Consider the following 15,264-nt stretch of genomic DNA (forward strand, 5'->3'; position numbering starts at 1 on the left):
AAAATAATACAGCCTAATTCTAATGACCCCAAGAAATCAGTAATTTAAAATGCTATCTCGCTTTGTTAGAAACTAGGTAAAAGGTCACATTCCAGAGCCCGCCCTTTGTTTAGACCTAGCAGAAAGGCCTTGAATAGGTGATCCTGGCCCCATAGGGTAACTGGAAATGGGCTAAGCTTATCTTCTGTAAACTTACGCCATTACCCCTAAGCAGGAGTTCACGCAGCTGTAGACATTATAGGAAACTAATTGGTCCACTGAGCATGGGCTCCAATAATTTAAACTGATTGGCTCCCATTTCGCAGGCTCTCCATGCTAAGAAATGATTGGTTTGTGATTCGCGGGCTTTGTCGTAAACTTATAAAAGCTGTCTCAATTCAGCACTTGGGGTCCATAGTCATCTGACCCTGCATGGTGCACAGCGGCTATGGAACCCAGAATTCTGGAAATAAAGAAATCCTCATGCTATTGCATCGAGACCGTTTCTCATGAGTGATTTGGGTGTCGCCTTCCAGGGTGTGGGGTGCTGGGGCACCCTCGGTTTTTGGAGTCTAATACTTTATTTACACGTCAAATATTTACATGTCCACTTTCTGAATAAGTTATCCCTCTGAAAATCCCCCTATTACACCCTCCTCCCCCTGATGAAGCCCCTCTCTCAATTACTGACTTGCATTCCCCTATTCTGGGGAATTGAGTTTTCGCAGGACCACAGGCCTCTCCTCTCACTAATGTGTAAAATGGTCATCTTCTGCTACATAGGTAGCTGGAGCCATGGGTCCCTCCATGTGTACCCTTTGACTGGTGATTCAGCCCCTGGGATGTTACAGACTGTGGGTCTGCTGTGGGATAACCAGGATTTTTTGGTCGAGGAAGACACAGGTCCCACAGGAGTTACAAACTGACATGACTACAGAGGTGGTTTGGTATTTTCAGGTATCTCCCAAAGTCCAGTCAAGTTAACATCTCAAATTAAGCATCATATACATCTGTAAAAGGCTAGCTTGGCTTTCTTGGGAAATACAGGGTGTTTACCCAAAGTCCAGGGCCCATGTAGCTAAAGTGCTTGTTTGTTTTTGGCAGAATTTTGTTAATGGTTTTAATATCTACAACTAGTAAATTGGATATGTAATATATTTTATATTTGCAGTTGCCTTTTGCTTGACTTCATCATCCACATGTGATATAGTGAACACTCACTTGTTTCATTAGAAATTTAATTTCAGGGCAGGGGCTATACACAAAACAGCAGGCTGCCATTCCCTCCTTCCAAAATCTTCTAAAGCCAGGAGCACAGTCTTCACTGCACACAAAGGATGGCATCTGAGAAAAAGTTAGACGCATACCAATAAAAAGTTTAAGGTATTTCTTTTATGTTTTATATAAATGGGTTAAGTTTTAAGTCTCGAGTAAGCTTCCCTTATGTGCACCAACTGCCTGACATTTCACTCCATCCATTATTTAATGATCAGCTATGAATACACGAGATACGTTGAAGATATGTTGGATAGTTCCTGAGTGTCTAGTAAGTCGTGAAAAAGAGCTGATAGTGAGCCATGTGCAAAAACTACAGAGAATGCAACCTGGTATTGAGCCAGTCAGTAGTGCAACCTGGTGGTTTTTTAGTTAATTATTTTCAATTTGGCAGTAAATGCTGTGAAGAGAAAGAGGGAACTTTAGTTGAAATATTTTCTGAGCCAGCACTAACCTCTCCTCATATCTTTGACACATTTTAATTTCTAATTGTTATAGGATTGCTCATCTCATTGTGGACAGTTGAGCCAGTAAGTTGTGTGTGTGTGTGTGTGTGTGTGTGTGTGTGTTTGTTTATTTGTTTTGCTTTTTTCTTTTTGAAATTCATGCCTTATGTCAAATCACAACTTCATCCTCACTTTGTGACCAAAGCATAATTAAAGCAACAGAGAAGCAATTTAGTATTTGAAGAAATTTGAAACGGGAAAATTATGTCTATAAATCACCGAAAAGAAAATATAACCTTAAATATATTACCAGTGCAAAATATGAGAAACTGTATACAAACAACAGTGGAATGTGCTGACAGTGGTTTAATATGTTTGTAAATGATAAATTCATGTGTAGTGACCTTAAATATGAAATTTTTCATGAGGTAAAAATGCTCTAAAGTGGCTGCAAATACTGGAAAATACTGGATAAAAATTCAAATGCTTAAAGTTAATTGAAGACTTGAAGAATTCTTCCTACAATTTGATATTGTTGAAATGGGTCTTGCCATGAAGTATTGGTATATTAATATTCCAATGATGTTCAGAGTACATTATCCCTTTTTACCGATCACTTTCTTTAAATTTATGTTAATAGTTTGTAATATTGTAGTCTATTTTGAGTTAAAGAAAATGGGCATGCTTTTGTAATTTATGTTAATTTATTTTAAGGTAATGTCTCCATATCACACATGGCTGGTTTAGACTCACAATATAGGGTATACAGGCCACAAACAGAGATTTTCAGACCTCTGCCTCTAAAAAGGCAAATGTTCTAATATCATTTTGTGTTCCTTGTTTTCTTTCACTTTTTTTGTTTCTTTTTCTCTGATTGGACTTGACTAAGAGCCATTTCTGAACTTTTTGGAAAATAATGTAATTGCATATTTTGTGGTGTATTATATTTAATGGATCTGCATATGTTGAACCATGACTGCATCCCTCGCATAAATTCTCCCTAGGAGGAAGAGTAGAAGGGAAGCAGAAAAAGAAGGGAAGAATCAGGTATAGGAGCAGATGGAGGAGGATATGTACAGAGGGTCAGGAAATTGATCAGAAATGTGTATCAAATGTGTAGAAGGGAAATGAGGGTAACAGCATGAAATCCCAGATGCAAAGAAAGCAAGAGCCTCCCAAGACTCCACAGGGATGACTTTAGCTGAAATTCCCCCAAAATGGGAGGGTAAACCTGTCCAGAGTATATCCAGAGGTTATGCATGCCCTCCACCCCCTGGTTGAGGTACTGGACCACCCAAACTCCTCCAAAATTTAACCCAGTGTAGCTCCTGTCTAAAGGAAATACAGGGACAAAGAATGGAGCAGAGATTGAAGGAACGGCCCTCTAGAGACTGTCCCATCTGTGGATCCATCTCACATGCAGAAACCATCCAAGACACTATTGTGGATGCCAAGATGTCCTTCTTACAAGAGTCTGATATGTATGTATCCTGAGAGGCTCTACCAGATTCTGATCAATACAGGAACAGATGCTCACAGCCAACCATCATACTGAGCCCAGGGTCCCCAATGGAGGAGCTGGGGGAAGGACTGAACGAGGTGAAGGGGCCTTATATGACACAAATGGGAGGGTAAGCACTTGGTCCTTTGAAGGCTTTATGCCCCAGTGTAGAGGAATGCTAGGGCAGTGCGGCAGGAGTGGATATGTGAGTAGGGGAGCACCCTAATAAAACTAGGGTAAGAGGGTATAGGATAAGAAGTTTGTAGATGGGAAACTGGGAATGGGAATAACATTTGAAATGTAAATAAAAAAATATCCAAATGAAAAATGGAAATAAGCCACACATATAAAAATCACAATAAAATGGGAGTATACTTCATGCAAAGCTGCTAGCCTAGTACATAGTAGGTTCATTCTTCAACACTACAAAAGTAATAAACAACAATAATATAAGGGCAGGTTCAGGAGTAAAGCTGTATGTGTCTCACTTATATTAAACTTGTATTAAACTAAACGCATTAAGGTTCTTTCTAAGAGTGAAACGATAGTCAGTCTATACTTCTTATACACTTGTTACCTTATAGGTAATATTCAGACCACTGTCATGCTTATTAAAAAATTGTTACCATAATTTTACATGATGAATACAACTTTAAAATAATTACTTTTTTCAAGTTTCTTGTTTAAACATAAATCTTCAGGAGTTCAATTGCTCAAAATTAAGAGAGAGGTATATAATGAAACTTAATATCACCTTTTCTTAGAGAACAACTCTAAAAAAATAGGACATGGAAGTGGAAAAGGTTGATATGGAAGGAGAATCCAAGCATAAAGCATTACTTAAGATGGCCTGATAAAAACTGTGATTCTTCTGGCAGTGAATGCTCAGAATAAGCGCTCTGAATGCGTGGAGAAAGAATGTATGTCAACTGATAATTCTCCATTTCTACATTACCTGGAGTAGGTTATGCACTGATGTTTTAAATGGGATAAAGAGGGAATGAGGTAGGATATACACCTTGCAAATGAACAGATAATAAATACTAGGTTTTTTGTCTCCATCCTACTTCAAGAAGTATACCAACTGAAAGTTAGGAGTATGATTACAATTTTTTTAGATAAAAGCCCTGCCACATATCAGGCCCTATTCATGGCACAAAGGTAAAAATAATACATTTATGTATAAATATTCTTTCTATATACTTACTGTTTCTATATATAAAATATTAAACCATACTGTGATAAATGATGCTTTATATGTTAACACAGTGTGTCATATGGACGCATATGAGGGATATTTAGCTCACATTTATAGTCAAGTGGTGCTTCCTTAAATATATTATAAGCAGTGGAACTCCAAAAAATAATAATTTTCTGACTGAATGATTAGAGTGTTCACAAAAATCCAAAGTAGGGAAAAGAATGAGCAATCCAGGAGTATCAGTAGTTGTGGAGGAGCACTAACTCTGATATTTTTGCAGGCAAAACTAGTAATTGGCCCCATTCCAGACACCTCAAGAAATCCTATCTATAATAGATGGAATAGTCAAGTGCGAACAATGATTTCGTCTAGTTTGGGCACAAATGTCAGTGTGATTTCATTTTCACACTTATGCTCCAAAGATCTAAGGACATTCAGTTTACATACGATTAATTTCAAGCTATGGCATCAGTGTATGTGTGGGTTATAAAAAATAGCCCACTGTCCTTTGCATTTGGAAATTGCATTATGATTAATCAGTGATTAAAAAAAGATATTAACAGAGTGTGTCTACTAAATTTTTTTGTTTGGGATGGCGTTAACAAAGGCTGTCTATTTCAGGATTTTTATGTAGAATTCCCATGGACATATAACATCATTTTGTTAAAAGATTTCCGTCTGCAATTCAATTCAACGTTAATAATTTCTAGGTGCTTCATATTATACGTATTCTCATGTAGAATAAATAATTGGCATTAATATTTCCAGATATTCTGATTATAGAATTTACAGATTGAATTATACTTTCAAAAATAAACTATTCTTAGTACTAAAATGGTAATAACTATCACTCAATTGTCCATCACCATCCCATGCTTCAATCACTACTATTCATATAATATATGAGGTAGGATTTTTTGGTTATTTCATCTAGTTCCTTTTCATATGTCTAGTTACCGTAATGAGTTATTAAAATTTTATCCTATTATAATGTCTTATATTTTGTTTAATCTTGATTTATGTTATTACTCTCTGGTAGAATGCTGCTATTTTCCAATGAGGGACAGAGAGTGGATGTGATGGGAGAGGAAGCTGGGAATGAAATAGGAGTTTTAATTCTGACATATTTGCAAGAAAACCTGAGGATTCATCACATCCAAATAGAAGGAAGGAAAACTGTACTTAGCATATATTATCTGAGAATAACAAGCTATTCTCAATAAATTAAAACATCACAATTTCAAAAAAATTTCCCTGTTCTCAGAGAATGGTCTTTCTGTTGTGTGCTGTGTTCTTTTGTTAGCTGTTTTTGTAAAACAGATATTTCATACAAATCCATCAAATTTGTTGTTCTTTAATTACCTTCTCCCTCATATTACACATTAATATGTTTTCCTCAATTTTTTAATAAAGAACAGTTCTCCTCTTGTCTGTGCATGAGTCTTCTTACCCTGTCCAGGCAACCATTGAATTCCATAAAGAATAAACCAGCCTAAATGTCTTTGATTAATTTAGAGAATGGTAACAAAAATTTTCATTAATAATACAAAAGTATTTGTTACTTTTATCTGGTTTCAGTCTTGTTGCATTTGATTTGTTTTAATAGATATTTCTTTGTCTGTTTTACTAGTACAGTCTATGTTCTTTTGACCTTTTGTTCATCACTAAAAAGAGTGAAGAGTTTCTTCAAATTTATTAAAAAGTGATGATTCAGTGAATATGAATTTCAGTAATTTTGTTCATAGGTGAACTTTGAAACTGTCCTTTTATTAAATGTGAAAACATTTTTGACTATAACAACATAGGTTACCAACTATGAAACTTAGTGTTTCATAACTAACATTAGTCTCACTCTTATCAACCATCTGTTCCAGAGGTTTAAAGTAAGGAAATAGATTACTGTGTAGTAACAACAATGATGAGAATTTTGTTTAATTTAAAGGAAAGAATATCAATCAGTGGTGAAAATAGATTTATAGTCATTAAATTTCAGAAAATAATTCTAATATTAAAAAGGTACATTTTATGCATGTATGACATCATCAAAAAATTAACAAAAATATAACAAAATGTAAAAAAGAATCACAATTCAGGAGCCTAGAAATCAGTTCCTGATGTGATGAAATATTTCATTTCAAAATGATGCAGTTTATTTACTTGCCAGTGTTTACTACTGTGTATTTTAAATCAGTATATCCATACACACCCACCTTTCTCCTTCCTGTGGCCAATTCAATCATGACTCCATATAAATAAAAGTGTCAACGATGTGGAAAATATGGGCTGAACTTTCATATCTTCACCTTAACCCCAAGGCGTTGAGAGAGATTCCAAAAGTGAAAAATGTCATAGTCTTCCTTCAGTACTACTCTCTCCTCCATAATCACTTTGTCCCCATGAGGATCAATGAAGTAGGTCTTTCTCAGGAAGTAGCTTATCTAAAAGACGAGCATTGAACTGTAATGTATACACCATTACTTCAAGTCATAATTGTGTTCTGATTTCATAGTAAAGGCAACTTCATTTAAAGAATGAAAGAGAAATCACAACACAAGCAATTGGATAAATGAAATCATCATAATATTCCAAGAATTTCAGTTCTCTCAGTAAAGACTACCAAACACAGACAAAGCTGCAGAAGCAAAAACAGATACCCAACACACACACACACACACACATACACACACACACACACACACATATATATATATATATATATATATATATATATATATATATATATATATATATATATATACATACACACACAAACACACAAACACACACAAAAACAAACATACAAACACACATTGCCACAGAGAGAGGCTCACATCTTTTCTGAGTCACACATTTAATACAGCTCTACACTTATTTACACAGAAATATATATATACATGTTGACACTCACATGCAAACATTAAGGCACAAAGCAGACATACATATGTACTCAACTAACTAAAAGCACAGATTTGAAATCATGCAAAATACTGACATGCATACACACACATACACACACAAACATTGACAGCAACACATAGGGAGAGGTATAAATATGTAACCACCAGCCCAGAATTATGTTGACACACAGATAAATTTATACTCACATATAATGACAAAAGGTGGGCAGAGGCCAAGCCAAGCACAAAAAAGGCAGAAACATACACAGTAAATCAGATACAAATCCATATATGCACATACAAACACTAACAAAATACATATACTAGTACACAAAGTTATATGCTCTGACAAATACACAAAGAAACATAAATACATATACAAACATACTTTTAGAAAGAAATTTATACATAGAAAATGTGCTGGTCAATTCCATATTCATATAGAAATATAACAATGTATGCACATAGCAACATAAATATAAACACAGATAAACAAAGAGTAACACATACAAATAATCAGTGAAAAAGATACATTCACACAAATAAACACATTTCTACAGAAGGAACTCAATACCAACAGCATTTTTTGTTTAATTACTCTCAGAAAATCAAAAAATTTACACAGAGCCTACACTGGAGACAGAATCACTGTACAATTCTAAGGAAAACTGTTTCTTAAAATGATTTCTTTATAATTGGCAATTATGAATTATGAACATTCATCTTCTTGTCATGGAGAAAATTCATGAGATAGGACTCTTTATATACAATATTGGAAGGGGTGTGCAGATGGATAGTCACGTGTTCTGTATGTAACTCCAAATTTTAATTGATAAACTGCACCTTATTTTTTCCATTCATATTTATAATAATTACTAGAGTTCTTTTTCTTAGGAAAAATGTTCAGAAACTTACATATTTTGCAAAATATTTCCTCTTTCATTAAGTGTGGGCATTCTAGAGATCCTTAACAGCTATGCACTTTAAGACAATAAACATCATCTAAGAGAAGATACTCTACCTTCAAGCAGTGAGAACTGGCTCCTTTCTCATCGGCTGTCGCCTGATTATCAACCTGTTGCAGATTCACCTGATGGAGGGCATGGGCCACAACATACACAAAATTGTATATGTTTTGACTACTTTCACTAAAGGCCATGTCCAATGTCTGTTCCATTAGCCATTCCGATGAGTCATTGGATGAATAATTCTTCAGTATTTCACAGTTAGATGCTGAGGCATCATAGTTAAAGTACTTCCACTTTGGCATTAATAGATATAAATCTGTACTTTTGACATGGTACCATGTCTGTACAAAATTTTTAAAGCCAAAAATCTCACCATGGTGGTATACAAAAGTAAGAGTTCCATAGAATGTGCCATGGAGTAAGTCTCTCTTACATGTAGGGAAATCCCATTGTTTTGTTGTAATCCATATTCTCTGTATAACTGGAGATTCCCACACTCTGAAGCTCAATTCAATAATACTGTATGTTTCCCCATAAATGATCATAACATTTGGGGATGACATCACAATTTGTTTGTAGCACATTTCAGTTTTTTGATGCAATGAAATCTCATTGACTGACATCATGTTTACAAAAGCAAAGCAGATTTCCTTGTTTTCACTCTCTTTTTTCAATTCAGAAAGAAATTGTTTGCTTTGATCATCATCTGAGATGACAAGGCCAACCCAGTTCCAGTTGAAGTAAAGTATGAAGGAGAACATTGCCAATGCGAGAGATGTGTCCTTTGGGACCAACTGATAGAGAGATAGGGCAATTCTTCCTTATCATATAAGATGCAATGGAAAGGTCCATAGGAAAACTGAAGGAGCTAAAACACAGATAGCATCATGAGGTGTAGTGCAATTTTAAAAACTTGTAATCATATTTAACTGCAAATAGTTGATTACATGTGGTTTTCCCTCTCCTCTCTGATTAAAGTTGGCCAATGTGGAAGCCTGAAACATCCACTTGTAATGGGGACAGCAAGCATAAGTGTTCGACAAAGAGGTATAAAATGTATTCACGTGTTATAATAAATGTTTACTGTCTTTCAGTTTTAGTTTGATATCAGTGTTTTCAAGATTTGGAGGGATTGTGTTATATTTACTACTTGGGGGATATTTCTCTAATATTTTTAAAAGGCATTTATGCCTTAATCCAGAAATACTTCTTCTAATGTTTACCAAGCAAATCCAATGCATAATATTGAACATTTAGGAAAATATTCTTATCTTGCCCTACTTGATGTTATTCCTTGCACATTAGAGGTTGTGATTCACATAAAGATGCCAGAGGTCTCCTTTTTGGATAAGGCTCCAAAATATTCTGTGACTATCTGCTGCTGTGGTTTTTCAGGAAACAGGTAATCAGAACAATGTAAATTTAAAAATATAAACAATATTTGGCAGCCTAAAATGTTAGCAGCATATAAGATTAAAAAAAAAACTGATCCTACATAATGTTGAGGAAATAATGTGGTAAATATATATAGGACTCAAAAGTTGTGTGTCTTGAGGAAAATCTACAGAAACAAAGTTAGATTATATGGAGTTATCTTCTCCATATTATGTGTCTTATAATGATGCAAAAATAATCATGTGGGAAAATATTATGAAAGAACGAGGCATTGGAACTTTGTAACCCTTCTTTTTTGACAAGTTGACTTGTGAAAGTCCACTGTTGTATCTTATGAAGAAGGAACAAAAGAAAAAGAAGATAAGACATAGCAATAAGTCTCACACTGATGTGACATAACCATTGTAATAATATTAAGAAAATGACTTATAATAACTGAAGCAGTTTGTTGCTAAAATTTTTGACAGAGACTCTTATGACAGTTGGTACTGTGACCCTTAATTGTTGGTCATATACACACTGGTAGTAAAGTGGCAAATTCCACAGACTGCATTTGAGGTTTTGATCCTGTCTAGTGCCACTGACACGTGATGAATGGACATGCTAAGAATGGCCTCTCGTGTCTTTATAAGAAATATTCCAACTACCTAAAGGTGGGTTATAAAGAAAAAATTTGTTAAATATATTTCTGTACTATCGCACTTTAACTGATGACTAAACTTATAACACCACCATGATTGAAATTGGTAACTCTGCTGTTTCACACTTTACCTATGAAATTGTAAACTTATGACCAAATGAAGATACCACATATCTGCGGACGGAAATAATATTTTTTGTGTTTTTGAACAACATGGATCAATCTCTGCTTACTGAGATTTGCATAAATAAACACTTTTACTTCCAGTTAGTCAAGCCTGCAAGATTCCCTCTACCACCATGCCAGACTGCATTCTTCATGGTCTCCTCTATTCTTTCTCCTTTCTGGAGTCTGTCAACATCTGGAGGTGGCCCCGAGCAGGAAGCCTATCATGTCTCTGATTAGTATGTCCTCTTGAACTTATTACGTAGATTTATATAAGAATAAATCCAGCCTCATCCATTAACTTTCTTAATATATATCAAAATCACCCAAAGCGACATGAGGTTGAGAATTCCTGGCCTAGGAAAACTCACACGTGGAGATAAAAACATGTCCATGAGTATCGGCAATTCAAAGGAAAACTTCCAGTGAGGTCCTGTAAGCAGAAACGAACACATAGTCCCTTTGTTTCAGAAATAATTAGGCACGGGCTTGTAATTTTTTTCAAGAAATAAAGAGTTCACAGTTTTCCCATCACAGTGGCCGAAATTGTGTTTTAAAATCAAAGACATGTTTGGTAAAAAGATCAGCATTCCTGTTGATTTCATCCGTTAAAAAGGCCAATGCCAAAGCATATTTGTGGATTTTAGTTGTTTTTCTGGAAAAGAGTACAGTGTTTCTTACAGAAAGATGTCTAAACAAGATCATTTGCACTCAATAGAAGCACTATTCAAAATTGGAAGTTTCTGCATCTGACCCCCAAAGAAGGAAACAAATGGATTTATTTGTGAGTTGGATGGAAATGAGAACCAGGAAAATAGAAAACACTTTAAAAGTTCATGACAATGTGGTTCCTAAAAATTAGATATGGTATTGAACTATTCCACAGAGAACATTTCCAACTCCGTTTTTGAGTTCTTGTGCAGAATGTAAAGAGAAATCCATAGATATCGACAAAATAATAATACGGATCATGACTTCATTTAGAAATTATTGAGCAATATAAAAATACTGGTGTTCTAAGAGCCATTGAATTCATGATCTTTTCTTATAACCAACTTAATTGGTTAAGGATGTGAAAACATGATTTATCAGTGCATAATAGTCTCTCTGCAGCAAAATTTGGTTCCTGTACTTACAATCAGTTATAATTAGTGGCCAATGTTCTTAACATGTCCCCTCATATCTAACCCCTTCTTGTTAACTTTGTCTTTCAATGTTTTGCTGAAAGAAAATATTTTCTAAAGATTTATTTTTAAATAAATTCAAATATCTAACATGCATTTGGTAAATGATAGATGTCTATGAATATGTTTTGATGTACTTGAGCAAGTATTATGTAGACCATAAGAGGGAAAAACATCCAAGTGTCTTATCAGATACTTTGTTTTAGACTATACTTGCTTCAAATATGGAGGTGTATACTTGTGACAGATAATTAGTGCAGAGATTAAGTTCTTTCCATATCACCCAAGTATCATTCATCTACTTTCTATTTACAAAGGAATGTGATATATTCACTCTGGCTACTTCTCATCAATATAATTTAATATCTAGGAAACATCTTTGATAATACTTATAGTTCCACTAAATCAACACTCGAATCCTACTGAGAAGTAGGAAAATAAGGAAATTTCAGTGATATTTATTAATGCCAGTACTATATGTTTATAAAATAGAAGTGATTTTGGTGTAAATTGTATACAAAATATTCATTTTTTTGTAATAAAATTGGGCCAAAAGTCAGTGGGAATGGAATAAGACCACATTGTGTTTGTTTATGCAAAGAATTATATCTCCTGTCTAATTTTTGCCAGCTTGTATAATTTTATCAATAAACACTAAACATACACCTATATATTCAATAACTAAATGTGAGATAAATACAATCAGGTTTTTTAAAAAATTGTAATGTCGTGTTGCTATCATTCTATGCACTAAAACCAGCTCAGTTTAGAATATTATTTATCACTACACTCAAAAAATCTCAATTAAATTTTTACTAATACACAAAAGCAATTTCAGAATGGACCTTTTGAAATGTGCAAACTATGTCATAGAGCTAAACCTTAGGAAGCATCAGTTACTTACACTGTTTGTGTAGCCTATTAGTGACGATGACTGTGTTTTAAAACAACTATCAGAAATCCACAAAATGGGTATCATTAATACTTTGGTAGCATGTGCTTCTCTATTTAATAAATTACTGAAAAAAGCCCCACAAGATATAAATATAATTAAAAGGTCTGAGATTAACCAACTTAGAAACGAAAGGAGAAAACATGTTTCTTAAATAATGACAAAAAATCTAATAGACAACTCCTGTATAACTGTTGTCAAATATTCCAACTGTCCCACAACACAACGGTCATCCATGCTAGTGACAAGGGACAAAAGTAGTCATGACTGTTATTAATAGCCTCACTACTCAAACATATCATTGGACCCATATGTTCCAAATCAGTTTTACTCTAAAGAGTGAAAGCTAAATTGAACATTGTAAAACACAGAAGCCAGTGATATTATATGAACAGTATGGGGTAAAAATACAGTGCTTTTGGATTATCTATTTGAACACTTGGATGTCTTGCCCTCTAATAATCTAAATATTCCCTGCTCATATACATAATAAAATATCCATCCAGTCATTCATATGGCGTAGGTATTAGTAAGTGTAGAAATCTCTATCCAAACTGGATGAAGCTTTTCAAGGCAAGAAGTGACAACATTCGTTAAGTTTGAGAGAGAAAGTTTGTATATCTATATATATATGGTTCTTGGGGACTATGTGTGCCACGAATATAACTGAAACCAGCATATACTTTAGGAGCAAAACACTGATGGAAGGACTTTCAGTAAGGTTTGTGACCATCTATTTTCATGTACTTGGGGTAAAACACAATGAAATATTACAGAATCAATTTCAATAAGTCATCACTGTGTAGAGTGCAATATATACTGTTATTGGGAGGGCTTTGTGTAAAGATTCAATGTAGATATTGCTATATTCTTTAGGGTCCAGGCTTCACTGGGGAAAATAGCACTGAATCTGTTAAAGAATTAAGGTTGTTTCTTCGTATTCAGAATTAGCAACAGGACAGAAGACTCAAGGATTTGTCTAATATTCAGGCTGAGACCACAGAAGAAATATTCTAGATGTCTTTTACATGGAAAAGCCAAATGCACTTACAGGACATTCAGAGTCTGGTTGAAATAATCTTTCTCCATGGGTGTCTGAACTGCTCCAATGACAAAAGTACAAGTGTAACCAAAATCTTCTTCAATGAGTTCACTGAGATGTATTCTCTAAAAGCACCTGGGATCAATGGCCACGAGGAGTGGAATATTGAGGAGGAAGAGGACTACCATCAAGATCAACATATTTATACTGTCTTACACTCAAGCAAGGTGGATTGTTAAGTCCCGTGCCTAGCAGCACATCAAATTTCTGCCTGCTTTTATTTCCCTTGGCAAAGGAGAGGTTTGCGGCATATCTGTGATTTTTTTTTCAGACTGTGTCTGAGCCGTGGAGACTTCTTAAACACTCTCTTGCCTGGGGCTCTGCACCTGCTATCCGCAGCACATGTAATAAACAAGAGCAGGAAAATAGGATAATTGATTCTCAGGATCAATGACATTGCATTTTTCAATGCCAGGAAGGAAGCCTGTTTTCCAAATTTGATTCTTAGAAAGTTTTAACAAGGTCTTTATGTGAACAGAGAAATTATGTCAAAAGGATTGTATCTGATGATTCACCTTTAGCCATCCAGTAATAGCACAACCATAGCTACTGGAGACACACAGGACACTGTATTAAAAAGTCCAAGTCAGGGAGAGGCAGTCTCATGTTTATAGTCAGAGATACACAGAGAATGTACAGTATGGACTACATCACACCAGTGACATGAACCGATTATCTAAACAAGGTTTGTGTTTAAATTTTCTTCAGGATCAATAAACAGAACAAATGTGAAATATATTTAATCCTGCTCTATCCCAAATTATGAAGTTCTTCTGAGATCCACAGTTAATTTACCTGATGAAAGATTGATTTTTAAAGGTTCAACCAGATCCAGAGAAAATGCTGTGTGCTTTCTTTTTTCTTCTTCCTTTCTTTTTTATTGGTTATTTTATTAATTTTCAAGTTTTATCCCCCTTACACATTTCTCCTACAAACACTGATATCACTTTCCGCTCTCCAGCTTCACTGTCCCATCACAGTGCCCCACTGCCCCATCACAGTGCCCCCCTGTCCCATCACAGTGCCCCACTGTCCCATCACAGTGCCTCACTATTCCATCACAGTACCCCACTGTCCTATCACAGCACCTCACTGTCCCATCATACTGCTCCACTATCCCATCACAGTGTCCCACTCTCCCATCACAGTGCCCCACTGTCCCATCTCTGTGTCCCTATGTCCCATCACAACACCCCACTGTCCATCACAATGCCCCACTGCCCCATCACAGTGCTACACTGTCCCATCACAGTGTCCCATTGTCCCATCTCTGTGTCCCTATGTCCCATCACAACACCCCACTGTCCATCACACTGCCACACTGTCCCATCACAGTGCCCCACTGTCCCATCTCTGTGTCCCTATGTCCCATCACAACACCCCACTGTCCATCACACTGCCACACTGTCCCATCACAGTGCCACACTGTCCCATCACAGTGCCCCACTGTCCCATCACCATACCCCACTGTCCCATCACAATATCCCACTGTCTATCGCAGTGCCCCACTGCCCCATCACAGTGCTCCACTGTCCATCACAATGCCCCACTGCCCCATC

The 15,264-nt window shown here is 35.6% G+C and overlaps 1 pseudogene; it reads right to left on the reverse strand.

The window, feature by feature from the left end:
* Window positions 1-1,170: 1,170 nt before the first annotated feature.
* Window positions 1,171-13,845, reverse strand: LOC127668510 (vomeronasal type-2 receptor 116-like; annotated as a pseudogene).
* Between the last annotated feature and the right edge of the window lie 1,419 nt (window positions 13,846-15,264).

This window comes from Apodemus sylvaticus, chromosome 18 (assembly GCF_947179515.1).
Source record: "Apodemus sylvaticus chromosome 18, mApoSyl1.1, whole genome shotgun sequence".
NCBI lineage: Eukaryota > Metazoa > Chordata > Mammalia > Rodentia > Muridae > Apodemus > Apodemus sylvaticus.